Source organism: Equus przewalskii, chromosome X (assembly GCF_037783145.1).
Source record: "Equus przewalskii isolate Varuska chromosome X, EquPr2, whole genome shotgun sequence".
Classification (NCBI taxonomy): domain Eukaryota; kingdom Metazoa; phylum Chordata; class Mammalia; order Perissodactyla; family Equidae; genus Equus; species Equus przewalskii.
Window position 1 is genome coordinate 107,027,007 of NC_091863.1, and position 26,756 is coordinate 107,053,762.

The 26,756-nt window shown below is 43.5% G+C and overlaps 1 long non-coding RNA gene across 1 annotated transcript in view; it reads right to left on the reverse strand.

Moving 5' to 3' along the window:
* Nucleotides 1–246: 246 nt before the first annotated feature.
* LOC139081134 (uncharacterized) overlaps nucleotides 247–26,756 on the reverse strand; it is a 102,307-nt gene continuing 75,797 nt past the window's right edge. The window contains exons 2-3 of the long non-coding RNA XR_011536126.1: nucleotides 15,601–15,641; nucleotides 247–368 (exon numbers count right to left, since the gene is read on the reverse strand). This is a non-coding gene — a long non-coding RNA (uncharacterized lncRNA). The remainder of the gene's footprint in view (nucleotides 369–15,600; nucleotides 15,642–26,756) is intronic.

Genomic DNA, 26,756 nt, shown 5'->3' on the forward strand with positions numbered 1-26,756 from the left:
TGAGATTTGCCTGTACAGGTAGAATCCTATTTTAACAAGTTTGATGAGATACCAAAATTGCTAGTGTTATCCTGATCTACATAAGAGGGAAACCTACTGTTACAAAGTGTAGAGAAGAGCCAACTATTTGTGATTTTAATTTTTCTAATGCAAAGAGAATATTTGTTATTGTACTTTATTTGCAAAGAGTATAAGTAGAGAGGTTTTTGCGGGGATTGGATGTGAAGACATATTTTGCCTATTTTAGAGCAGAAGTATTTGAGAAAGAATAGGCAGATTCGTCTTTCTTCTGTACAGCTGTACAGGAGGTCCTTACAATTCCCAATTATCACCATGGTACATGATTTCGCTCATAAAAACTCTGTGTTCTGCAAAAGAAAAAAAACATTGCCTTCTTAGATTCTCTTCATTTCTGCTCACTTTCATTGCCAGCACTAGCAGTTGGCTTTCTTTTCGAGGGCTTTTTTTTACACGGGGCGGGGTGCGTAGGAGCAAAATTGTTTTGACTTCATAGAAGTTCCCGTTCTGAGCTCTGGAAGCTGAATGATTGTCTAGGTTCAAGGAGCATTGATCAACCATTGTCTCAAGCTGTGCATCAGCCTGGTAGGGACTGAAGTTCAAATTTGTGCCTCAGAAAAACTGTAAATGACTACGTGGTGTGGACATCCTGGATTTCTCCTAAAGGTAGAGATCTTGAATGTTAAGTCTGTGATTGCCAAAAGTACATTATATTTGAAAATATTTAAATGTTTTTCGAAAGCTGGATTGATGCTTTGGGAAATTTTAGAAGAAAAAAATCTGTTCTAGTGAAGGTACTTGCTTGGGAATTAGAGACATGTTAGCTAAGGTTATATGCATCAGAACAGTAAAGCTAATAGGTCTTGGCTTTAGTCAAGAGGTGATGAGGATGGGGGATGTGACAGACATTGAAAGCGACATTGTCAGAAATTGTAGATGGCTGTGTTTGGTATTGGCTGAGTCCTGTCTTTTCCAGAGGTCCCAAACTATATATTTCTGATTTCAATTTTAGCTCTAGGATCACAATCTCTCTAAAATTCTATACCTGTCATCATTCTTAGTGGTTTTAATACGCACATAGATGATCCTTCCCACACTCTAGCTTCTCAATTCCTTGAACTCCTCCATACCAATGATCTTGTCCTCCATGCTGCCTTGACTTTCATCCAAGAATCTCATTGCCACTACTCTCCACCCAAAAACTCATTTTCAGGCCTCCCACTCTGGGCACCATCTCCTAACTTCAGTTCACTTGCCTTAGAACCCTAACTCCAACAATCCCTCAACTTCACGAGGACCTAAAGTCTAGTGATCTGACCATCTTTTCACTGATCCTTAGCCCCTCAAACCTTCACTTCCCTCTTGGCATTAAATTCTGTAGTCCACCATTATTGTCCATCATTATGGTCATTCTCTTCTAGACACTCAATTTTCTTGTCTCTATCTTCCTCTGCTATTCTCACCCGGCAAACCGTCAACCTGGTTAAATCCACCTCTCCATCAGCCCTGGGCCTGCATCTGTACAGCCTGTTATACCTGGAAAAGTCACCAAGCTCTGCTGACTTCTCTTGATTTACCTCCAAGACCACAAACCTCCAGTGAGCTCTGAGTGCCACCCAGCATCATGCTATCTCTCCCCATGCCAGTTACTCTCCCACACACCTAGATGATGATTTCATACCTCCTCTGTCCTTAAACCTACTACTCATCCTTGCTGTTCTCACTCTCAGGTGACTCATTGATGACCTTGCTTCCTCTTCCATTGAGAAAATAACAGCATCAGAAGAGAACTTCTACACTACCACCACCAAATCTGGAGTACTATCTACAGCTGTACCGTATTCTCTCCTTTCTCTCCTGTGACTATAGATGAGCTTTCTGTGTTCCTATCTAGGTCAACTCCTGTGTGCTAGCACATTCATATACTAAATCCCCTCCCATCCAACCCATGCAAGATCATTACACCAGAAATTCTGCTACCTCTCTCTTTGCTCATCATCTTTCCCACTCCACTGCATTATTTCCATCAGTATACAATCATGCTAATGTTTTTCCTGTCTAAAAGTGCCAACCGGTGGTAAAGTGAAGGGTAAATGGAGGAGGGGAGAGATGAGAGGCCAAAAAATACTTTAAAAGTCACAGTTCAGATGGGAGATGATGTGGGTTGAATTAAGGCAATGAAAGTGAAGGCTGAAGGGAGAAGATGGATTCAGGAGACATTTCAGTGACAGGATAGATAGATCTTGGGGTCCCATTATATGTGGATAGCAAGGGAGTTGGAGGAAGAAGAGAAAAAGAGGGAGGGCACTAAGATGACTCTGTCTGGGTGAAGTACAAATAACAATGTCATCAATGAAGAAACAAGGAAATTGAGTTCTGTTTGGGGTTTTCTACGGTTGTTTTCTTTTTAGTTTTAGCTTTAGTTTCCTAGGGTTGCCATAACAAAGTACCATAGACTAGGTGGCTTGAACGACAGAAATTTATTTTCTCACAATTCTGGAAGCTAAAAGTCTGAGATCAAGGTGTCAGCAGGGGTGGTTTCTTCTGAGGCCTCATTCCTTGACTTGTAGATGACTGTCTTCACATGATCCTCCCTGCGTGTGTGTCTGTATCTTATAAAAACACCAGTTGTATTGGCTTAGGGCCCACCATAATGACCTCATGCTAACTTAATTACCTCTGTAAAGACCCTATCTCTAAATACAGTCATATTCTGAAGTACTAGGAGTTAGGACTTCAAGTGAAGGAATTCATATGAATTTTGGTGGACACAAATCAGCCCATAACATGGCTTATATTGATTGAGGTGTTTGTGGGGCATCCAGTTGAGATATCTTTTAGTGGTGGGCCAGGGTTAGAATTGGCAGTTCTCTCTATAACGGTGAACAAGAGCTTCCAGGGAAAGACAATAGAAGAAGAGAAAAGGGGCAAGAATTGAACTTCTTAGAATGCTTGCAGTTGAGTGGCCTTCAGAGATAAAGCACTAGGACATAGCAATTTTAATAGGCTACCAGGGGCCAGCTAATGGAACAAGGGATGACTTTTAGAAGTAAGTAACAGTATGTTGCAACAGCTTCCATTTCAGCCCCCTCCCTGCCATCTCCCAGCCCCTGCTATTTCCATCTCAACTGTGAAATGTTGGCAGCACTATTTCTTTCCCCTCTCTCTTACTACCACCCCACCAAATTGCTGAATAGGTCTGCATTCCCAAATTGGTTTAGTTCTATTTAAAGAGCACATTATGCAGCTAAACAAGAAACTCTCTAGGTGCCATTTGAACAGCACTGGCAGATTAATGTTCATGACCTACACAAATATACATAAACACATACCTGCTTACAATACCCTCACACAGTCTCCAGAGGGGCTGTGAAAGATGTGCGGCCTTCACTAATGGTGGGCCACTGACAAATGACCCTGCCTTTGTCTCCAGTGAGTCCAAGGCAGGACTCAGGGAGCTGAAGAGTCTAGGGGAAGAAAATGTTTTCATCCTCCGCATTATGTTAGTTTCATTTAATAAATATATATTCAGTGAGGTTGTGCTTTATAATAATTTTACCTGGACTGCCACTCAGTGGCCACATGGAGAAATACCCAGAATAGAGCTGCCGGTTCTATAAACTCTCTTGTGTTTGTAGGGAGGGCTAAATGCGAATGCTCGAACTATATTTTATTTCCTTTATAAAAAAAGCATGCTGAGGGGCTGGCCCCGTGGCCGAGTGGTTAAGTTCGCGCGCTCCGCTGCAGGCGGCCCAGTGTTTCGTTGGTTCGAATCCTGGGCGCGGACATGGCACTGCTCATCAAACCACGCTGAGGCAGCGTCCCACATACCACAACTAGAGGAACCCACAACAAGAAATATACAACTATGTACTGGGGGGCTTTGGGGAGAAAAAGGAAAAAATAAAAAAATCTTAAAAAAAAAAAAAGCATGCTGAAATCCATGTTCGTTCGTGTTATTAAAGGTAAAGCAGTACCAGTCTTCCAGCATAGGATCTTTTAATTGTCCAACTCATTGATCTATTTATTTAAAGGTCTTATTATGGATATTTTCCAGAAGGTCAGAAAGAGCTTCAAGGACTCTTCTGCAAGTGTTTTCTCTATCAAGATTCCCCCAAACACCCACTCCCTGTGAAGTCATTTCACTCGTGCTCTCTTCTCTGCCCTTTCCTTGGGGGACGATATTTCTGGGATACGCTTCACATTCTCATCAGCCCGTCTGTGATCTCACACTCAGCTTTGTCTAAATGTGGGGTGAAGGGGGAGTATCGAAAGCATCAGAATCAGGAGCAAGGCATCATAAAGGGAAAGACTGAGTTACAGAACAAAATATCCTAAAATAATGCCTTTCATGAAAACTTAATTTTTTAACTTTATGCAAAGGTTTTTAAAGAAAGTTTTTTAATCACTTATTGCAAGAAAAGCTTTTTCAAATACATTTTATTGTTTACATTGGAAAGTATTAATGCTTGTTTCATTGCAGGAGTTTCCCAGAAGTCTGAGAGCCAAATTTACAGCCAGCATCCATGATTTTATTGCTTCCAATGGCTTCTTGTCTCAGCGTCAAAGCCAGATACCTTAATAGATTTTACAAGGTTCTATATGGGCTGACCTCCTGTTACCTCTCTAATCTCATTTCCTGCTGCCATCCCTCCCAGTCTGCGCCAGCCACACTGACTGGCCTGCCTGGAACACTCTTCCCCCATAGCCTCGGGACTTGCCCCTTTTCTCCAGAGAACTTACTACCCTCTGCTATATCATGTATATAAAATTTATATTTTTATGTATATATATATACATATATACTTTGATCATTTCTTTATTGTCTGTCTCCTTACCTAATAGAAGGTAAGCTTCTAGGAGGGCAGGAATTTTTGTCTGTTTTCTTTAGAGCCATATCCTCAGTGCTCAGAATAGTGCGTAGAACATAGTACATAACTCAGTAAATATTTAATGAATGCCGCATGTTCATTGCAGCATTATTTACAATAGCCAAGTCATGGAAACAACCTAAGTGTCCATCAACAGATGAAGGGATAAAGCAAATCTGGCACACGCACACACACACACACAATGGAATACTACTCAGCCATAACAAGAAGGAAATCCTGCTATTCGCAACAACATTGATGGACCTCGAGGACATTACGCTAAGTGACGTAAGTCAGACAGAGAAAGACAAATACCACATGATCTCACTTATATGTGGAATCTAAAAAAACCAACTCAGAGGGGCTGGCCCCGTGGTCGAGTGGTTAAGTTAGCACTCCGCTGCAGGCGGCCCAGTGTTTCGTTGGTTCGAATCCTGGGCGCGGACATGCCACTGCTCATCAAATCACGCCGAGGCGGTGTCCCACATGCCACAACTAGAAGGACCCACAACGAAGAACATACAACTATGTACCGGGGGGCTTTGGGGAGAAAAAGGAAAAAAAAAATAAAATCTTAAAAAAAGAAAAAAAACCAACTCAGAGAAACAGAGATGAGATTAGTGGTTGCCAGAGGAAGGGAGTCGGGGAGAGGGGGAATTGGATGAAGGTGGACAAAAGGTACAAACTTCCAGCTTAAGATAAATAAGTTCTGGATATGAGATGTACAGCATGATGACTGCAGTTATGCTGTAGTTAAGAACATTGTGTTGTATATTTGAAAGTTGCTAAAAGAGTAGATCTTAAAAATTCTTATCACAAGGAAAACAATTTGTAACTATATGAGGTGATGGACATTAAATAAATTAATCATTTCACAATACACACATATATCAAATCATTGTGTTGTGCACCTTAAGCTAACACAATGTTATAGTCAATTATATCTGAATAAAACTTGGAAAGAAATTAAAAATATATTGAATGAATGAGTAAATGAACAAGACCAGAATGGAATTAGGAAAAATATGAACCTATTTTCTTTGTATAAGGAAAATTTCTTCTCTTGTTGCAGTAAAATAAAAAATTGTCTCACCAACCTGATGAATCCTTGACATTCTTTGCTTAGTGAACTCCTACACACCCTTCAACACCAAGTCAGTGACTTTCTCCCTGACCACCTCCTGCCCCAAGATTGAAGTAGTCACTTCATCTATGATCCCATGGTACACGTATACGCCTTGGTTTTAGCATTTATCACACTATAATCCAATAATAATAACAATAATTAACAATTGTATTATAATTATTAGCAGCGGTAGCATTAATTTACACATGAGGCCCTCCAGGATAGAAATTGTCTTATTTATTTCTGTAGCTTCTAAGCCTACTGCAATGCCTAGCCCACAAAAGGTGCTCAATAAATATTTGGGGAATGAATGAATCATTGAATAAATGAATTCATGAATCAATAAGCAAACCAAGAGTAAAACCTTGTTAGTGCAAGGTTCTTTTGCACTCTAAACAGAGCTTCCTAAATATCCAAGGACTACCACACTAGTTACTGCCTCTTCAGACTTGTAAAGCCCAATTTCCTGGACCACCCACTGTACTGGTTTATTACATCCTGTTATCAGTAGGAAGCATGCATGAATTGTTTTTCCAGGAGGAGGGGTGGCTTGTAAGCAGTAACTGGTAAGTTCAGCTGCTTAGACTATAGTTTAAAAGGCCAAGTTCATGGATTAGTTTTCATGTAGGCTAGTTCACTTAATTCTATAGTCTACCCATGGAATGCCTCCCTAACTCCAGCTGGGTAACTTGTAAGCATGAGCCAGTTATTACAATAGGCCATCACGTAAGAGCCTGGAAAACTTGGCAAAGCCTGCAGATAAAATTGTCTGTCCTGCTGACACTCCGTCAGGAGTTTTATCTTGGAGCAGGACACCAAACCCTCCTCATGAGGTCTCAGTGGCTCCCTACAGGTACCAAATGTAAAGAAAGCTGCTTGGGATGACTGTGGGGCTGAGCATCCTTTGGAGCAACTCTCAGCACAGGGGACTGCCGTGTTCAACTGCTTCTGCCGCTTTGGAGTAAAGCGCTCAGTCACCGTGGATGTTGTGCAGCCCCTGGCCACTAAGCAGTTTCTTTTGAACAAACCCGTAAGTGGCCTCTCTCATCCACTTGGCCTGCCTTACAAGTGATAAAGTCTTTCTCCTGGCTATTTCAAGATGGTAGAAATGTTACCGCTGCCCTAGAATCTATCACAGATACGAAGTGTAATATCCCAAGGTTGAATTTAGCCAAAACAGGTAGATAAGTCAAAAGGCTTTGAATAACCTTAAATGATCGTATCCAGGGGACTGCTCTATCCTCAACAGGAGACTATACTTATCCCTCACTGGGAGGAAAATGAACCAGTACCAACTCCGACTGGCAAGGGATACAAAACAAACAGATTCTGAAAATGAAAATGGCTCCCTTAAAGTAAAAAGTACCGTGATGCCAGTAGCAGAATATCCCTGACAATCTTCAGACTAGCCAGCGGCAACATGAATAAATAAAATGCGTGGCATCCTGCCAGCTTGTAACACAGCCGTCTCACAACGCTTAAGGTCAGTGAAGCTTTGTTAGACCACAGCAGCTAGGAAATTAGAAAGACAGGAACGCTTGGGGCAAAACAACATAGATCCAGTTCCCTGTGGTACAAACGTAAAGGATCCGAGCAGAGGAACCCAGCAGAATGTGGGCGTCTCCAAGATGAATAAAAGTCAAGCTCACTGAGAACCGCAGTCCAAAGGAGCTCAGGTTTGTTTCAAATCATATCTTCTATACTCAGCTAAGTGAATAATAACTGGAACCTGGAAACATCAGGGGCCTAGCCCAGGAGAAAATAGACTACCCTGTAACAATATATACTAATTAAATTCAGCTTGGTGAGGTTGAGTTCCAATGTGACTTAATTCACATTGTGTCTTGTTATTGATTTGTGGCCAGAGTTTAGCAGAGCTCTCTTTACAGCTGGCACGTTTTGAAGTGCCACCCACAAACAAGAAAACATGCAAATGCGATGTCTTCTAAAGTGCTGTGGTTCCGCCGTGGAATTCTCTCTGGCCATTAAAGATGACAAATATGCGGACTTTGTTGATCTATGGAAATGTGTATACACAATAATAAGTGAAACAGTGTGTACACATTGATTACAGCCCTGCAGGAACCCAGTCTGTACATTGGCCAAGATCATAAGTGAACCTGGAGTGACACAAATAGAATTGAATGTACATTCGGTTCTGAGTCTTTTTTTCCAGTGGAGTTGTTTAAGCTCACAATAAAAGCAAATGAAAGGGGGAAAAAATACAGCTGTGGTTCCAGACCTGTGTAGTAGTGAAGCACGTATTGAAATCCAAGTCCATCAACTCCAGAAAGGGGGCAAACACTGGAAGGATGACACAGTGACACAGCAAACAAAGGGACTCGCCTAGAAACACAATACTGAGACAGTGATGGGCTCAAGCAGAATTTTAATGATACCGTAGATTAGCTGAACACTTCCTGGCAGTATGCATTCTGATTGAACGGTACTTCTTTCCCCAGAATTAAGGGAAACTCTTTACTTTTCATATGTCTGTACTACAAATCACATGTGTAGGTGTCAGTTTTTTCAAACGGATCTAAGGAGGAATTGCAATTTGTTAGAGAAACGTCAGGCCCAAATCCCAACGCCTTGGCTTTGTCTCTGGAGAGGGGAATAGAGGCCCTACGGGAGAGCTGAGACACCAGAGCGACAATGCAAGCACTCCCCACCTAGACTCCTTCACAGGGAGGCAGGGACAAAGGCAATGAAGCCATGGTCTCACTACTCACACTGCTGGGACATGTCTGTCTTCTCTCCAGATATCTGGGCCTGACATACAGCCACGCCTGTGCGGAAGCCACACAGCACTTGCCCATCCATTTTGCTATTGCTTTTCCCACCTTTGAGCCCTTGTCCTCTTCTGCACTTTTATCAGAAGAGGAGGACAGAGAGGAAATGCAGTTCCCATGCCTGGATGGCAGCCGTCCCTCCCCCGGTTTCACGGACAGCATCCCCATATGGAAGGCTGGATTGTTTGTGTAAGTTGGTATAGCAATAAGTAAGATTTGTGTGGTTTCTCCAGGGCAGGACTTGCCAGATTCTCTAAGCATTTTATCTGAAGGTTGGATTTCGGCAGTTAAATGGAGAGTTGAGTGTGGTGTGGGTTAGTTCATGTCGAATTTGCATACCCTTTCCACTTGTTTGTGGCTTAGATCGCCAGTGCCATTATTTTCTTCCCACTTTTCCTAATACTCCAAGGTCGCTGTGCTCTACTCTAATGAGAAGCAATTAAAACAGACACACCAATCATAAACAAGGAGTCTCTCAGAATCAACATGCAGGAGATGTTAAGACCACACCTCCTCAGTAACTGTAAAATCGCCTGGAAGAATGGACCTACGTCATCTCAGAGCAGTGTTTATAGCCTTTGTAAACTTACAGAATAAATCAGAGGCTCTGTTCTCAGAACAGCATCTTCCGTGATGACACCAACGAGGAAGGGAGAGAGGAAGAATTGGTATTTCTGGCAGCTTTAGGGGGACAGAGGAGACCAATGTAATATCTCTGCCAAGGCCATGAATTATGGCTTTATGCAACAATGTTCTCAGAAATAAAACTCCTCTCCGTTGACTGATCAACACAACATAAAAATCCAGTCCGAGAGGTTCCTGAGAAACCGCCCGGTGGTACTGCAGCTGAGATCCTGACCATGCTGCACTCTCCCATTCAGTCTCGCCATGTGCGACTGCGAGGGGGGAGGAGGGAGCCTCAGCCAAGGTCTTTATTTTATAGACGGCGAGTTCACTGAGTGGTTGACCTGCACTAATCCAAAGACAGAAACAAAAACGGAAACGGAAACACAGCTGCTTGTAATGACTGTTGATACGCTGCTCATTGAAGCTTCTGAACCAGGTGACAACCATGGACCATGGACCCAGTCCAAGGGGACAATAGCAGGAGAAATTGCCTGGAATAATTATCTGGCTGGCATCACAGCGCCAGCCTGTTGGGGAAGCCAGTTCTGACGTTTCCCCTGGCACAGCTGCTGACTTCGAATTGAAATCCTTTGTTCTACTTTGCTGACATACAGGCTAACGCAGGGCCTCCAGGCAGACATTTGCAAAGGATGGAGACTTACAGCAGGAGAGGTCCCCACTGAAGGTTTCATCCAGGCAGTGTGGTATAAGGGCTAACGTTTATTGAGCACTTACTACGTGCCAAGTACTGGCACAAAAGAGATGGCACATTCAAAACAGGTAAATAAGGAGAGCTTAATGAAGAAACTGTTTACAAAAGTGTGGGCAGAATTAGGTAACAAAGGATGATGGAGCACCCTGGTGCTAGCATCTGCTGGGAGCCCTTACCACCGCTAGGCTGAGGGAGCAAAAGAGCAGTGGCTCAGGTCATCTGTGCCTAAAAGAAGCTGTGGGTGGCTGTGGAGAGGGGGATGCAGCTGACCTGCAGCAATGAAGCAAGGAGGAGGCCAAGAGAGTAAATACACTGCCTTCACTCTCCTCCTGATGTCCAGTTAGTGCCCCCCATTGGTCCAATTCAACCAGAGGCCAGCGGGGATGGGAGCCCATTGATGCAGTCCATTAAGATCTGCCTGCTGGTGACACAGCAGGGTAGAGAAGAGTGGAGAATGCATCTGAAGAGGCATGCAGAGAATACCCAGCACACCCCCATTTAACAAGTAAGCAAAATGGGAGAAAATAGCTTGCCCAGTGAGGAAGTCGTGGGGCTGAGTTGAACCCAGAGCTGTCTTACTCCAGAGCCCATCCTCAACTACTCTATCAGATTCTTCATTTTTGGGCTCCCCTGCCCGTCCCGTCTCATATCTTTCCAGTCCCCTCTACACACTCTCTATGCTTCTGCCAGTGATTCTGCCTCTTTCAAACTGTGGACTTTTGTACATTCTGTTTCCAACAAAGCTGCCATTCTTCCAAGAAGTCTTCTCTAGCTGAAGAACCTCCTACAGCCCCTCCCTCTTCTGAAGCCCTGGAGCCCATTGTCTGACCTCTCTCCTAGTAGACTGTGAGCCCCTTCAAGGCAACCACTCTATCTTATCCATATTTGTCTCATCCCCGGGATCCAGCCCAGTGCTGGACAGATAGTAATTAATAAACGTTTGCTGGTTTGCTGGATAAATTTGTCAAGCCAGTCAAAGGAGATGGGACAATGACCTCATGAAATCAAAACTAAAGTAGTGGAAAAAACACTGAAAAATTTAAAGGTAGATATATCAAAATGAACAACATTATTTCATGTGTCAATGTTTTATTTCTACCCCAAACAGAATTTATTATAATTTTAATTTTTTGGATTTGATGGAAACAAACACATCAGTGATATTTTCAAAATCTACTTCTAGAAAAATAAACCCTTAAAAAATACATAAAAACATGTATATAGGGACACACATTGTTTTCTTCTGCCTCAGGCTCCAATATGGCTTGGTACAGCACTGTAGGAGTCTGTACTTAAATTTTTGATATTGTGTTCATCATAGATTTTTTGCATTAATTTGGATATTAAAAATGCTATGTTAAAATGTGAGGCTTGTGGTACCCCCTTAAATTTGCAGCAGAGTCAAGCACTTCACTGGCCTCACCCTCGTCCAGCCCTGAGGCCAAGGCGGTAGCTATGTGGCTGGAGAGGAGAGAACTCAAAGGACTATTGAGAAGCAGCATCTAATGCAAGTGAGATTCTAGCCTCTTGTTCTTTCATTTCAGAATCGTTTCTTAAAAGAGGCCTGCTAAGTCAATCATGATCCTATCCCACTAGATCAAAAAGTTTAAGTATCTCACAAACTTAGGGACCAATAATGAGAGTAAGATAATTTCTTTCAGAATCTCTTGCCTTCATATCAGATAAATGATTTCCACGCGGGGAAGCTTAAAATAAAGTCTTAAACTAGGGGAAAATCTCTTTCCCCCTCCTTATCTGATGTGTGCCTTCTAGGGCTGAGGGCATTGTTCACAAACCACCTGCTACAGGATCCAAAACAAAGAGCACACAGGAAGGTTCCAACCCCACCTTGCCACCACCACTTGGAAACGCCTCAGGACCAGGTGAGTGCTTTTTATTCTGGTTATTTTTTAAATGTTCTTAAGATGCTTAATTAGGCTAAAGAAATACCACCAAAATTGAATTAAAGAAGATCACAGTGTAAAGAATCTATTAGTACCTTATCAAAATATGATAAATTGCACACAATTGAAACAACTTAAATTGAACAAAATAAATTGAAAACAACTTAAGTGCCCCCAAATAAGGGGGAAGTTAAATAAACTATAATTTTCCACTTGATGGACATTCATGCAGTCATTAAAAATAACAGCCCTTGGGGCCGGCCCTGTGGTGCAGTAGTTAAGTTTGTTCATTCCGCTTCGGCGGCCCAGGGTTCACTGGTTCGGATCCCAGGTGCAGACATGGCACCGCCTGGCAAGCCATGCTGTGGTAGGCATCCCACATATAAAGTAGAGGAACATGGGCACGGATGTTAGCTCAGGGCCAGTCTTCCTCAGCAAAAAGAGGAAGATTGGCAGCAGATGTTAGCTCAGGGCTAATCTTCCTCAAAAAGAAAAAAAAAAAAATGATGGCCCTGAAGACTAGGTGGTACCATGGAAACTCAGGTTCGGTGAAGAAACACAACATAAGAAATTATATTATTATTATTATTATTTAGAATTTGCTTAGGAAAATAGGTTGGAAAGAAACTATTCCCTCAGCAAATACTCATTGAGTACCTATTCTAAGCAAAATGCAGAAGTCAGTATCTTTATCTTCTCACTGGATCCTCCCACTAACATTACGTAATCCCAATTTTACAGATGCAGAAAATGAAGGTGTCTTATTGTGATTTATAATAAAAAATACGTCTTTCGTCTTCATACCCGTTTGAGGCACAGAGCTCCTAAAACCCTCGGAATTTCCTAGGTGATGAGAGCAATAATGGTGTCTTTTGTTATGTTAATGAGGTGACTTTTGGAAAGCACCTAAGGATGGGGGGCTGGTTGCCATGGGAACCAGCCAAGTGATTAGAGGTTTGAACTTTCCACCCCTCCAGGAGGGGAGAGAGCCTGGATGTTGAATCAACTGCCAATGGCCAATGATTTAATCAGTCACGCCTATGTAATGAAGCCTCCATAAAAACCCGAAAGGATGGGGTTCGGAGAGCTTCCAGGTAGGGGAACACAGATTTTCAGATTTGGAGAGAGTGGTGGTTGGAGAAGGCATAGAAGCTCCACGCCTTTTCCCCATACCCTGCCCTATGCACCTCTTTCATCTGGCTGTTGCTGAGTTATATCCTTTTATAATAAACTAGTAATCTAGTAAGTAAAATGTTTCTCTCAGTTCTGTGAGCCGCTCTAGCAAATTAATCGGACCCGACGAGGGGATCATTGGAACCTTCTATTTATAGCTTATGGGTCAGAAGCACAGGTGACAACCTGGGCTTGTGATTGGTGTCTGAAGTGGGGGTAGGGAGGCAGTCTTGTAGGACTGAGCCCTTAACCTGTGGGATCTGATGCTATCTCCAGGTAGCTAGTGTCAGAATTGAGTTGAATTATAGGACATGCAGCTGGTGTCAGAGAATAGGATGATATGGGGGAAAATCTGCCCCCTGCCCCCACACATTGGAAATTGGGATCAGAACCCATTTAGAATGTGAGAGAGGTTAACTAACAGAATACGTACGGAGCTGAGGATCCAAACACTTTAGTCTGACGTCAGAGCCTGGGCCCCTCCTCTATGCTCTTCTGCCAAGTGATAACAATGGTGGTGCCAGGGGGATAGGATTCCCCATGTTTTTTTCTTTTCCAAATTTTCCTCATCATAGTTATATTTACTTTCATAATTTGACGGATTACTTCACCAATTAAAACCAAAACAAAGATTGCCAAGTAGCACTTCAAAACAGTTAAGAAAGCTTTTTAACAATTTTCAAAAGGAAAAACAACAGAAACTCATCCTCAGAGAAAAAGTAACTTTAGTAGCATTTAGGAAACAAGAAAAAGAGGCAGGAGAAGAATTTAAGAAAATGCTGGCTCTGCGCAAGTCCCTCACTCCCCACTGAAAAAGAGCAAATCGAGTTCATCCCAATCAGAGGGCCTCCAGGAATGGAAGAAGCCTGCCTGAGGGGTCAGGATCTAGTGCTCACAGAAACTTAAGTCACTGGACCCATTGAAGGGGATCAGTGTCAGAGGTGGCTGTGAGCAAGAGTGGCTCATGTACGTGGTATAATTTGAAGGTCATCAATATAGCAGTTTGCTTTCCAAGAACAAACTTTGATGTCAGACCTGGGTTTCAACCAGGGTCCAACCTCTCACCAGCTGTGTGACTTTGATGAAGTCCTTTGACCTTGCTGAGCCTTATTTCCCCTCAACCATAGCCCAATCTCCCTCACAAAGTGGTCATAAGCATATTAATAATGTAACCATGGGCCTCTAGGACCAGTTCAACTGACTCCATCTTATCAACAGAGTAATTAAGAGTGGTTTCTCAGGAACTGAGAGACGACCCCTTGTCCAGTTCAGGCCGGTTGAGACCACCAACCCATCAACTGGGCCTGTGCAAATGGCCAATAAGTGACCCTTTGACATCAAGGGCCTGAAAACTTCACCCTCAGATCATACTAATACCACCATTTTGTGAACAGGTGTCCTATGAAGAGCCATGAAGCTTAAGTGAGCTTGTGCAGATCATTAATTGCCTCACTTCTGGCAGGGGAGCCTGAGGAATAAATGGAGGAGGCTTTGTGCCTTCTCTCAGTTGAGGGCCATCTAACAACAGAAGGCCATCAGTTAAGTTTCATGGTTAAGGATGTGGACTTGGGAACCGAGCTGTCTGGGTTTCAAACTCTCTGCCAGTTATAGGCTGGAGGACTTTCGACAAGACATTTAATGTCTATACCTCCATTTCCTCACCTTTGAAATGAAAATGATAACAGTACCTATTTCATCTTGGGAGTATTAAATAAGTTAATAACATCTTAAGTGCCTAACAGTCCCTGGCACAAAGTAGGTGCTCAATTAATTGTAGCTATTAGCATTGTTACCAAGGCACATCAAAGAGCAAAAAGCAATTTTGTTTAGTTCAAGAAACAGAAAATATTTCACTCAACAGCTTTTAAAACTAAAAGTTGAGGGGCCAGCCTCAGTGGCCTAGTGGTTAAGTTCAGCGTGTTCCACTTTGGCAGCCCAGGTTTGGTTCCCAGGGACAGACCTATACCACTCCTCTGTCAGTGGCCATGCTGTGGCAGTGGCTCACATACAAAATAGAGAAAGATTGACAGCAGATGTTAGCTCAGGGTGAATCTTCCTCAGCAGAAAAAAAAAGAAAAAAATTGAAACCATAAATAATATTTACAAATGATTAAAAGACTTTTTTCTATTTTATACTATAGACGTATTGGGGTAGGAGATAAGGAGAGAGAGAGATGAGAAGCAGGGGATGAGGGAAGAGGAGAGATTGAGAGGTACAAAAAAGAAGAAGAAAAGGGGAAAACAACAGAGCCAGAAATGGGGAGGGTAAAACCAGTCTAAAGGGAGGGCCAGAGGACAAGGGCAAGATAGGCAGCAGGGAGGAGAGGGAGACGGGCAGGGAGCTGCAGGACTGGCAGGGGCTGTGGGCGCAACTTACCGCTGTCTGCTGTTTGCCTGAACTCTGGCCTTCACAGCAAGCTGAAATACACGGAAATATATTTCTTTGTAGTACACTGGAATACATTGCTTTTTTAGCTCTTGGAAGCAGTTCCTCTGCCTTTTTTTCTGAACCTCAAAGTTTGTATCTGAAATAAACGATTTTTGTCATGAAAGGATGAGGGTTTTATACCTGCTCCCAGGTGAAGGGATGACTCGGAGTTTAGACCTGTACTTTGGAAGGTGAATAATTGGTCAGCAAATTAACTGTCTCCATCTGGAAGTCCTTTGGCCCTTGAGAAGCTGTCAGAATGACTCAGATCTGTTCTTTGAGGCTGCCTCATACAAATGAGTTCAGAAAGTTACACTTAGAACAGCGTGGCCCCTTTGTTCTTCTGTCCCTGAGAACAAAGGCAGAGGTGGGCTCCACAGGGCCGAGGTTTCTCCCCTCTGCCTCTGAGCCTCAAGAACATTTCACAACAACTGGCCGCCCAGGGATGTGAAGGAGTTAGATGTTTAGTGCTTTATGCCTCCTATGTGTGTTTGAGGTTTGAATCTGTGTTGAGGTAGGGGGTAGGGTAGGGTGGGGTTGGATGGGCTGGGGGGGTGGGGTTGCTGGTCCCCTCTAGGCTTGTTCTGCTAGTCTGAAGGTAGCCAGGACTTTGGGTCCTCAAAGACTCAAAAGGATTGGGAACCTCTTCCTGAGTCTGTGACACGAGGGCTCATGATCTAGCTCAGGGGCCAACCAACTTTTTATGTAAAGGGCCAGCTACTAGATTTGCGGGCCATCCATGCTCTTCCACAAGTAATCAGCAACACTGTTGTAGTGCAAAAGTAGCCATAGACAATATGTAAATGTGTGAGCGTGACTGTGTTCCGATAAAGCTTTATTTGTGGACACTGAAATTTCAATTTTACATAATGGGCATATGGCACAAGAAAGTATTCTTTTGATTTTTTCCAACCATTTAGAAATGTAAAAACCAGTCTTCCCTTGCAAAACAGGTGTCCAAACACAGGTGGCGGGCCAGATTTGACCCATGGACCATAGTTTCCTGAGCCCTGGTCTACCTATGGGATTGAAAAGCTGGGCTTACAAAGGAGCTGAGGCACAGTGCAGAGTGATGTTCCTGAGATCCCAGACCCCACTCCTGCACCAGGAAACTTTCCCCCCAGAGCCATTTCACTGTATAAAGAGGAATCGCCAACCTCTCACCAAATAACCCAAATTCTTCATTGCCTGACTACCTCGGATAACTAAAGGGTTAACAAATTGCTATCAAAGATATATCGCCCTTGCCTTCTAATTCCAATTCCTGACTCTATTTTTGCAGGTTAATGAATTTGGAGAATGAATGAGGTAAGTTCCATCAACAGATAAATTAGGGACTCTTACACTAAGAAACAACTCACTGAACAGAACTGATGAAATTTGAACCAATTGAAAGAACTAACCAATGGGAAAATTCCCCAAAGCTGCAGCAACTAACATGTTTGAAGATGCTCATAACTTTCCAATAAGACATGCGCACTGTCTCAGCACAGACATCAGATGTTTGAGTCATTCTGTCCAGGTAAATGTGCGCACATCCTCCCACAACCTCCAGGGACCCAATTGTGAACCATGAACTAAGTCCAACGCTCTTGTCTAACATAGGAGGAACTAAAGCCCATTAAAGGGAAGTGACTTACATAAGGTTGCACACTTTGCCATGGGGAAGGGGCAAACACTTGGATTAAGCGTCCAAGCAAAGAAAGGTCGAAGGCTCCTTTTCGTAGCCCAGGGGCTGGTCAAGGTAAAGAAGAGTATGCCCCAGATGGGCAAGGAATCCTCCCCAGGTACCAGAATTTCCACAAGGGACTGGGAGTAGAGGTGGCGTCAGGCAGAGGATAGAGTGGGCCACTAAAAAGCTGAAAGGTACAGGCCATCCTTTTGGAAGCCTATAAGAGTGCCCACTCTGAGCCATGAAGAGTAGTAAGTGTGCTTTATACACCCTATCTTCTTTAAGTCCACATAGTTACTGTACCCTACAAGGTGGGTATGACAATTCCCATTTTATACATGAGTAAACTGACTGAGTGGTGGAAAAGATCTCCTAAAATAGCTGTTAACCCTGGTGGGAAAAAACCCTTAGCCACCTTAGCAAGACCCTCCTCAGCAGCAATAAGAAGGGTGAGATCCATCCAAGGTATGACAGCAAAAGTAGCCTCAGAAGTGGAAGCCTCGGCTTCCTGGTGCCTGTGAATGAACTTCTAGGGCCTGCTCAGGGATGCAACTTGGGGAAGGTTTGGACTGAAGGGCTATTTTCATTCTCATTGGGACCATTACCCACACCCCACTGTACTCCACCACTCTACCTAGCCCCCTCCCTTCCGGCTGTTATGACCTAGAGAAGCAAAGGTTCGACTCACAGTGAATGACAGCCTCTGAAATGATGGACATTCAAACTCTATTCAGTTATCAATAAGTGCATCATTCATTGTTTGCATTACCAGGGGAGACACAAGAGTCTTGCATCTCTTTGCCTCATGGAAGCAGTATCCTGTAGTGACTAAGAGCACAGATCCTGGAACCCAAGTCCTGAAGCCAATGGGCTTCAACCCAGAGAGGCTTCAACCCATTTCCACCACTCACTAGTCATATGACCTTGAGCAGGTCACTTAATCTATCTGCAATTCACGCTTTCATCTGTAAAATGAGGATACTAATAGTAGCTAGCTTTTAGGATTATGAGGATTAAATGAATTGTTATGTGTAAAGCACATAGTGTGGGCTGTGTGAGTTAATTGCTGTTGTTATTAATGTTAAGGTCAAATCCTGAGTTAGTCAGACTGAACCAGGAAAGCAGCCAAGACAGGTACAAAGGGTGCTTGTGTGAGACTGGGTGTATGAGGAGTAGGGAGGTGGGGGCGAGAGCAAGAGGGAAGGGAAGAAAATGTAAAGGCTGGGGAGAAGGGAGGAGGAGGAAAATAAGGTGGAGAGAGAGATGTACAGGGCCAGGGGGTGGAACAGGAGAGAGGCAGAGAATCCCACAGCTAACACTCAACAATGTGAAAGAAGTGGGTGCTTCTAACCACATACCGTGGCGAACATAGAAGTGCTTGTTTGACATTAACCAACGACAAGATAGAAGAACAACAATGGATACATTGCTTGAATAGTGACTATGTCCCAGGCACTGTACTTGTGCTTTCCATGTGTTAGCTTATTTAATTCTCACCACAATATTATGAGAATTTTACCAGAACCCTTTTCCCGAATGAGGAAGGTTATGCTTAAGGAGATCGGGTAATATGTCTAAGGTGGCCCATCTAGTAAGAGGTACAGCAAGCCCTGGATTCAAACTCGGGTCTGCCTAACTCCAAACCCATGCTCCAAACACACCTGAATCTGCCTCCCAATCAGGAGTTCTGTGTCGAACTGTGTTGAATGTGTGTTGAACTGTGTTGGCACCAGATTACACCCAGAGACGCACTTACAATTCACTTAGAATAGTACTCTAATAAAAATCATAAATGTTCAGAAAATGGCTAAGTATCCCTCTACTTTTTAAGGGATTCTTTGAGAGGGCAATCATGCTAGACTAATCCAAGATGCTAGCTGGTCTAGAATACAAATAGGTTCAAATTCTTGGCATCTTCATAAAGAGCTCACTGCCAAGGAGAAGCTCCTGGATGACGGGAAGAAATGGGAGAATACAGTATGAGCCCTAAACTGCTGGAAGCATGACCTTTGAAAATGGGAAAATGAACCTGAGTAGAACATGTGAGGCCTGAGATGACAGCTCTTGTCCTCAGAGCTGATAGATGTCTAGGAGAAGACAGTTTCAAAGATGATTAATCTCTTCATTTTAAAGATGAGAAAACTAAGGCCCCAAGAGGGGAAGTGGCTGACCCAAGGTCACAGAACTTGAAGGAGGGGAAGGCTGATAATAGAAGGTAAGTTTTCCGATGGCCAGACAAGCACTCTTTTTCTGCCCTAGCGGTCTCCTTTCCTCCACAGAGTCAGTTAGGTTGAGAGGAATTCGCTTCCTGATTTGCCCAAACAAAAGACAAATGTGAAAAAAGAAAAAGAGGGGGCCAGCCTGGTGGCCAAGTGGTTAAGTTCGTGTGGTCTGCTTCAGTGGCCCGAGGTTCACAGGTTCGGATCCCAGGCACGAACCTACACACCACTCATCAAGCCAAGCTGTGGTGGCGTCCCACATACAAAATAGGGGAAGACTGGTACAGATGTTAGCTCAGGGCTAATCTTCCTCAAGCAAAAAGAGGAAGATTGGCAACACATGTTACCTCAGGCCAATCTTCCTCACACACACACAAAGACAAATGTTAAGATGGAAGGACATGTGCTCTCCCCTGCCCTGATGCAGGTGTGCTTTCTAGCTGACAAGCCTGAGCTCTCAGTCCATAGCAAGGGGATGCCCCTGAGTTTTTAATTTAGAAATGTATGGAAAGAAAAAAATGCACATACACTTAAATTTCAAGTAGTAGATTTAGGGAAAAGCAGGAATTCTCGGGAGGTTTCCCTCATGCCTTTTGGAATGTTTATCCTCTTGTTTTTCCCATGCCCTTCTCCCCTTTCCTCATTTCCTTCTCATGAGGGGCCCCCCGGTTTTCTCTTGGCTGCAAAGACCTGGGTGAAGACTCCATCCCTGGAACCACTGTGTGTTTGGAGAGTCCAGAAGGGCCCACTCTAAAACTAGGCTCCCCCTAGATGCAAGTAGGGCTAATCATTCCCATGGCTTGGGCTCCTTCTGGCTCTAGTCCCCTCTGGGAACACCAGTCTGAAGTGAGTCCTTAAATCCAGGAAAGACTTTTGCCGCGACAAGCTTTAACGATGTATTTTAAAGATGGCCTTCAAGTCTCCTCCTCTGTTTGGCTGGAAAGTTGTGTGTGAGCTTTTCCAATTTAAACATCCATTGGAACAAAATACTTCCTCACTTTTCAGTTCTGTTCTTGCTGCGGGGCATCTCTTACACTCAATTTAATCACATTGCTGGGAACTACAATTATTCTGCATCTCCCGGAGGCTCCTGAGAGACAACTGTAAATAACGGCTCACTCTCTTCACCAAACAAGAAGGAAATTGATTCACACAGTTGCCTGAAGACTGGGCCTGGGAAATCCTGTTTGGTTCCACGGGGCTGTACTTAAGGGGCTGGCAGAGAGCATGGAAAACTCCCCGATGAAGGCTGGAATGGTCATTTTCAAGCCATATGTTTCTTCAGGCTGACTCCTACTTTTAGTTTGTCTTTGAATACATTCAGCTCTTACTCTAAAATTCACTTCTCACAATTCCTCTTTTTTCCTTATCAATAGAAGGATGTCTCCGGCTGCCTGGGGTCTCTGAGAGACAGTTTTCATCTAGAAGACCCAACAAATTAAAAACGATCCTGGGAGGCCTGCTAGCTGGCAGTTTACAAAATAGATTTAAAAAGAATGATCTTGGGTGACTTTTCTAAACACATTAATGTTAAACTTGACATTTGTTTAGGAGCCTCTTGGACTCCATTAAAAGCTATCTTCTCTGCTCAGCAGTCTTGGGTTCTGGGCCTCGGAAAGGGGGATTAGGAGATTCTCCCCTCTGTTTGGATACTTGAATTCTCTGTAACTGCGTTTAGAGTGTAGAGCTCTGATTGGTGGACATTAACCACAAACAGGTGAGGTTTTGAGAGTTTTCCTGCTTGTCTGAATTCTGATCTAAGGCAGGGCAGACTGTTTGGATTTCATTCAAACACAGCCTCAGCCTAAAGTATCACTGTGTACACTGAAGGGAGTAGACAGAAAGGAAGGGCGGCTGCTGTTGCCAAACTTCTAGAGAGGTGCATTCTGGGGGAGTGGGAGAGAGCCCAGGACTCAAAGTCGCGGCTGGAAAATGGCTCAGAATCCCCTCTGCTGGGATGGTAACTCTTGGGCTGCTCTTCAAGGCTCCCAATACCAGGCCCCATCTTGCCAGGGACACTGAGACCCCTCCCCCCACCACCCCGTCCTGAAATTTCTCCATGAGAGATTCAGGCCTAGTGCTGAGGCTGTCTCCCCTGCCTCCACCATCCTCTTAAAAAAGGTGACTCTCCTGGGTAGGATGACACTCAAAGATGTCACCCCTAAATTTTAAATGAGGCCGTAGTTTCTTTCTCCTTGGGCACTAGAGAGAATTCAGAAACTCTCAACTCAGAATGCTGAAAGGAGAAGGGACAGGAAAGAGGGGAAGGGATCAGGGATGGGGACTGAAGGCCCAAGAAGGCCCGAGCCTTAGGAACCTTGGGAACTGGGAAGGAACTCAAACAGGCCAGCTGCCTTTGTTTCTCAAGAGCTAGGACAGAGAAGAGGCCCTCCCCCAGCAGAATCTCCATTTCTGTTCTCCCTTCTGCCAGCTGTGAGTCAGGTAACTTTTTTTTCCCTATGTACACGAGATAATATACACAAGTCAGTGATTTCCTTCTGAACTCCACCCTTCCCCTTTGGAATCTGAACATTTGTCTTCCATTTTCTGGCACATTCCCCTCCTCAGCAGCTAGCTCCTTCAAGGAAGGCCTCTTCTTCCCAAGAGCAAGGGGCTCCCTCTGTGGATAAGCAGCAGAGGGGCTAGAAAGGCAGCCCTGGCCTGTGGAGGAGCAGCTCCAGCTCTGCGTCCCCAGCCAGAGGGCCACCTCCTAGCACCATGGCAGGCATTCCTAGACACAGGGCCCGCTAGGGTCTTGAACCAACCCTGCCACAAAGAACAGCTCCTGAGAAGGCCTCCGGGGCTCCTGCTGAGACCCAAGGCTCCAGGAACCTGAAGTCCTTGCAGAGCAGATGATGTACAGAGGAGCTTTCTAACAATGCCAAGGGAACCAGGTCCAAAATGCCTGGGGAAAATGTGAATTGGGCAGGTAACAGCCCTCTCCGTATTTCCAACCCACCCTTCCTTCCAAAGCAAACACAGCCTTGCTTCTGTGGTCAAAAAGGAAAGGAAAGGGATCTGAGAAACTCATTCACATGGAGGAGCTAGCAGCTTAATGGGTACTGGTACCAGGGTGATTTGTGTTTTTAAAGATGGCGATGCTTAACGCAAGAATGCTCAGGTGAAATTTCTGGCATCGGTCGGGGGGGGGCGCGCAATATGTAGTGAACGGACGATTTTCTGATGCCCCCAAAGTACACCATACAAGTGATTGTCTTCCTGGAAGCCCAGGCCTGGCTCTACCCTTTTCATACATCTACTTTTCAGCTCCCATGGTCGTACTTGAGCCACAGAGGAGGGCTGAAATTTCCCTCTGAGATGCCCTTCTTGAACCTCTTCCCTTGGGAACACACAATTACGAATCTCACTGGAAAACCACAACACTGGATACTCATTCTCTGTCCCCAGAAAACGTTCTTCCTAAACCCACAATTGGATTGCTTCTTGAAAGCTGTATTTTCTCTGGGAAGTGAAAGATGTTATGCCAGGGTTGCTCTCTCCAGTTTCTGAGAACAACAAAGCATTGTTTGGTACCACCAGCATTCAGGCTTAGGACAATTATACAACGAATCAGCAGCATTATAAGGTAGTCTCTCATAAGACTTATCTTGCATCATTTTTTCCAAATCTCTTAATCATCCAGAAAGCTATTATATCTAGGGATTACTAAGTGAATTGAAGGGGAAAAAATCCAGGAATTCAATAAAACCTCAATGGCCCTAAACCACCTACTACACCTTTCATGATTTTTTTGCGTTAGTAAAGGGTCACTGGTTTTGTGGCTTTGTTTTAATGGTGAAAGATGTGAGAGTAGTGAAAGATGAGGAGACAAGTTATTGCCTCATTTTCTACTAGCAATCCTAATGCACAGAAAAGAACTCTGGATTTAAGAGTCGGAAAATAGGGGTTCAGATCCTGCTACCTACATATCAAATATTTCCACTTTAAGATGAAAGACATTATTGAGCTCCCCAAGGAAAAGAAAGAAAATATTTAAAGGATGCTTCCAAATCTTGCCCCGCATGCTCTGGAGAAGAAAAAAATCATGAAGGAAAATCTATGCAAAACCAAGTGAATTGGGGCTATTATCACAAGGATCCAACCAAATGGAGGTTTCTTTTGGAAAGCAATATATTTTAGGTTGTAGAAGAGCTGAAGCAAATGGTCCACAGAATCCAACAGGGATTTTTCACATTTTTATTTCATTTATTTCTCACAGCAATCTTGTAATATTTGGTTTATATCTAATAGAGAAGAAAATTGAGGTTCCGAGGGAGTAGAGGACTTGACCAAGGTCACACACCCAGAGAATGGTGGGACTAGAACTTGGGTGGGTCTGGACTCTAAATACAGTATGCCCTTCACTGAATCACACTGCCAGAATATCCATTACAGGAACAGGACATATGCGTTGAATTCTCTTCTAACAAGCAGAGTAACAGAATGACTAAAAAAAAATACATCTTATTGCCCACAAGAAACTTATTTTAATAAAAAGACATAAACTGATTCAAAGTTAAGAGCTGGTTTAAGGTCTATTATAGTTGATGCAAGTGACAGTAAAAATAGTGATTCCTAATCATACAAAAAATAGATATCACAGCAAAAGAATAGGAGATTAAACAGTGAAACCATGATAAAAAGTTAACAAAACCTAATATTCTGAATTTTTATGTCCCAAACTGCAAAGCAACAACATACATTTAAAAATAAAACTGACAGAAATTTCAGAAGACAGAATCACATTAAATTTAATTAGAGATCTTTATATTTGAGATAGGACAATCCAAAGAGTATATTAGTTAGGGTGATGCTAGCTTCTGTTATACAAATAAATCCCAACGTTTCAGTGGCTTAGCACATTAGAAGTTTCTCACTGACTGAATAGTAGAAAGTGGATGTGCCTGATTGATGGGCGGCTCTCTTTCCCGTAATAATTAAAAGACCAAGTTGCTTCCGTTCTGTGTTTCCAGCATTCTCTAGGACCGCAGTCTTTTACAGCTGGCCATGAGAAGAGGAAAGGAAAGTACAAAAACTCCACCGCTTCTCGGAGGCCCCAGCCTGGAAGTGACGCACACCGTATCAGTTCACACACCGTTGGAGAGAATATGACCACGCCCGGATGCAAAGGGGGCTGGGAAATTCAGTCCCAGGTTTAGCAGCCACTTCCCAGGAACAATTGCACCCTAGGCAAGAGGGAGCGGGGGTATTTTTGATGGACCAGCTCACCACCTCCACCAGAGAGAGGCAAAGAAGAAACAGTCAAACAAAGCCCAACATGGACAATAAGGTAGTATTTGTCCATGAGTTCGTTGCAAGGCTGAAGGGCAGATGCAACCAGGAGACACGTGTTACCGGAAGTGGCGTAAGTTACAGTAGAGTCAAAGGAGCACCTAACGCTCTCAGAGGGAGGGATGAAGTATTCATTCATCAACCCCAAAGGGCCACTTACAGGCATAATAGAAAAGGAATAACAAAGTCAGCAGCTAGGGGAGTGTGAATAAACAAACAAGCCATCTCCCCTACAAAAAAGAAAAAAAGAAACAGGACGAAGTTTGAGTCAGATTAGTCGTTCAGATCTTGGTTTAAAAAAAAGGAGAGTACGTTCCAGGGAACTCCCTTTAACTGGTGGCAGCTGGTGAGGGAAGAAGGGGCTGGAATGACCTTTTAAAGGAGCTTCACTGGGCTGGACAGCATTACCACATGGAGACAACGTCATGATCAGGCCATAGAAGACACTTTATTTTGGGTTAATAGACAAATGCTGCAAAAATCGATCACATACAGAAAATGCAAAACGTCATTTTGTAAATATTAAAAATTCAACATAGGACATGCTCACATGACAATGAAATAACATCGAAAATATATAGCAAGACTGGAACTAAATAATAACAGTATAGTATTTTAAAGACTCTCCTCAGTTACTCCCAGGTCAGGGAGGAAATGCAATACAAAATGACAGAATATTTTTAAGTGAAAATGTAAATAAAGAATTTCATCATATGTGGCATGAGCCCGTGCAGTACCTAGAGGAGAACTTGTCATCGTCAGTACCTGTATTCACAAGTACGAAAGAGCAAGAGAAACCCAATGAACCAAATCTCCAAATCCCTTTACAAGGGAATAAAGCAACCCCGCGCAAAATACAGAAACAGAAAAGCCAAATAAAAATAAGCAAAATGGAAAAGATAAAAGGATCCATTTGGTAAACAAACCAATAATAGTTTCTCTGAAAAATTAGCAGAATTTTTGGCCCAGTGATTTTCGGATAAGGAAAAACACACGACATGATAAATCAGAGATGAAAAAAGAGATTTAACAATGAATAGCAGAGAAATTCAAAATACTTGGGGTTACATGCCCTTCTTCTCTGTTTCTATAGCACCCTGTGTATATCTCTATTAAAACATTTACTGCGCTATACTTTAATCATGTATTTATTTGTCTATTTCTTTGTATTAGCCAGGCTCCTGTCAGGAATTAGATGGCACACTCCAAAAGGTTTTACTGAAGAAACTAATAAAGGGACTATTTGCTGTAATACATGCAGGGTTAAGGGAACTGAAGCCCACTGGGGCTACCGTCAACAGCAGCTAATCAACACCGCCCCGAATCCTAAGGGGCAAGGAGCAGGAATGGTGTTAGGGGAACGTGACCAGAACCAGAGCTCTGACAGGAGCTGTAGTGATAGGTAGAAGAATGAAGCCACCACCAAAACACAGCGTGGAAGGGAGGAAGCCAGGGGAGTAAATACCCCAACCCCTAGCACCTGCTTACCTTTCCTTTCCTGCCATGCCTCCCACAGATGGAATCCTACCTGAAGCCAGAGGGCAGGAGAGCCTTGGTGATGCAGTCCATAGAGGTCAGCCTTCCGTGGCACAGAGCAGGGTAGAGAAGGGCAGAGAATGCATTGGGTGGGCTAAGGGGGCCACAAACAGAGACTAGCCAGCACCCTCTACAGTCAGACTAGGCAGTCCTTGAGAACAGAGACTATGTCTTAGTTATTTTTGTGCCACCAGTACCTAGGGGCAGTGATTCAGAAAGTATTTGTTGAATGAGCGAATGATTGAATTGAGTGAGTTATTACCATTCTCTGCTACACACTAATGAAAATGATAACTGAGTAGCTATGAATGAGGACCTACACAAATATATACAAAACCAACTATGACACAGAAGAATTAGTATGAATAGACTATTCATAGAGGAAA